At 34.0% G+C, this 2,211-nt stretch overlaps 1 long non-coding RNA gene across 1 annotated transcript in view; it reads left to right on the forward strand.

Annotated features, from left to right (window-relative positions):
- LOC128249302 (uncharacterized) overlaps positions 1–2,211 on the forward strand; it is a 16,223-nt gene that overhangs the window by 9,984 nt on the left and 4,028 nt on the right. Inside the window, exon 2 of the long non-coding RNA XR_008265401.1 lies at positions 391–458. This is a non-coding gene — a long non-coding RNA (uncharacterized LOC128249302). The remainder of the gene's footprint in view (positions 1–390; positions 459–2,211) is intronic.

Genomic DNA, 2,211 nt, shown 5'->3' on the forward strand with positions numbered 1-2,211 from the left:
TATATATATATATATATATATATATGAGAGAGAGAGGAAATTGGTAATGAGGGCCACAAGAGTGAGAATTAAGGGGAAGATTTCTGTTTCACAACAGATAATTGCTAATCAAAGAGACAAAGAGAAATTCTCTGAAAGAGCTGATTGTCACAAGAAATCAAGACTCAGGGTAAACAGAATAACTAAAAGATGATGAAACGAAACAAAAAATGAAAATGGAGCTTGATTTGAAGTGGGAAAATAGAAATATTTCTGAAAAAGGCAGAAATGAACCTCATCATTTTTTTTACAGGCTCTACATTAGTTATAATGTAATTTGATAATTTGATATTTATTGTTCTAAATCATGATTATTTTTATCTAATACTCTTATATTTGTTACTTTCACAGGAACTATATTCAACCCTTATCTTATCAATTTTCCTTGTTCCTACTAACTGCTTGCTGTTATCACGATGGTAAGTAACTTTTCATCTCCTCTTTCTCCTCTGTTGTGACATTTAGTTTATTGTTTCTGATGATATCTTAGTGTTTTGTCTACTGTGTAGAAGTAAATGCCTTGTTAGTTGGGTTATTTTGTAAGGTGAGGATTATGCTTCATATAAGCCTTAAGTAAGCTATTCTATGATTTATGGTGTTTATAGATAGCGGCAGTTTTTTCAGAACACATCTTTCAAGAGCTCTAACTTTTTTTACCCTACTTCTCTGATAGATAATGTCAGACACCAGATTGAGTCTTGATTCAACCAATGAAAAGCCACGCTGTAATCATTGCCTTAAATAATACTAGTTTTTATCTTCTATCCAAAATAATAAAGCTTTTTCTATTGTTTCCATAATGTTACTTTGTATGAATGAAAGGTTTTAAAATTATAGGTCTAGTGATTTTCAAGCTATCTTTTTTTTTTTTCATGTTTCCTATTTTTTTAAAATTTGTTTTAACATTTGCTTGGTTTGTATTAAACTGTCTCACAGTTTTTGTCAAATGCTTTCTTTTCTAAAGTTGATTTAACATTTTCATTTTCATTTCCATAGGAACTAACATTTCTGAAATTTGAGGCTCTATGATTCAATCTTGAAATTATTTACGTATAAAGAATAATTCTAACTTGAGTGTTAGTTGAGAGTGTGGTCTACCTTACTGTTGAAGTGAAATGAAAGCAAAATATAATGAAAATGGAAAACCAAAACAGAAATAATGTTTTGTTTCTATAAATGAAAAACTAAATATAAAAAAAGGGAAGAAAGAAATGACTGAAATCACAACTGCACTAAGATAAATTGGTGCCTGCTGGATGCTGTCTAAATGAAGGAAAATGGCAGAGGCAAGGCTGTTGCATTCTATCATTTCACATGCAAGTAACCAGCATGCACCTGAAAGCTTTATAGGCCAGTTTAATTAAATTTGGCCAATTTATACTGCCACTACTATATGCACAAGGCCTGAAATCTTTGGGGAGAGGGCCAGTCAATTAGATCGACCCCTGTATGCAACTGGTACTTAATTTATCAACCTTGAAAGCATGAAAGACAAAGTCAACCTCGGCGGAATTTGAACTCAGAACATGGCGACAGGCAAAATACTGCTAAGCATTTCCTCCTGCATGCTAATGGTTCTGCCAGCTCACAACCTTATTTTACCAATTCATACTGCCATTGCTATACTAATGTAGATTGAGCATTTCAATGCTGGTGTGTTTATGTATTTGTGTTTGTTTGCCATTGTCACCTCGTCAGTATTCTTCAGCCAGAATCAAATGAAAGAACAGAATAAGGAAATACACAACATATATATGTATATATATATATATAAATATATATATATAATGTATGCCTGTTATGTCTGAGAGTAAGACATGTTAGAGAGCTCCGCTGTTGGACGTCTGTCCTCTTCGCCGGCCAGTGAGAAAAGAGGATGAATATCGGCGCCAAACTTGGATATTGATGACTACGCATGCGCACGAGACAAGGCGTTACTACAGGGCTCCCCTGCTAGTGCGGAACGCACGAAAATAGAAAATTGGAGGAACGTCTGAGGCAGGATGGCCACTGAAACCACCCACAAGATGTGGCACAAACACACACAAAGAAAAATCAAAGAAATGAATGTACACTTGTGAGATACATGCATGCAATGTTTCTGAAAGGAAAGAAAATATATGAGTGCACAAGTGTGTGTGTGAGAAAAACACAGAACATATTAAAAGTGTC

This window comes from Octopus bimaculoides, chromosome 13, assembly GCF_001194135.2.
Source record: "Octopus bimaculoides isolate UCB-OBI-ISO-001 chromosome 13, ASM119413v2, whole genome shotgun sequence".
Lineage (NCBI taxonomy): Eukaryota > Metazoa > Mollusca > Cephalopoda > Octopoda > Octopodidae > Octopus > Octopus bimaculoides.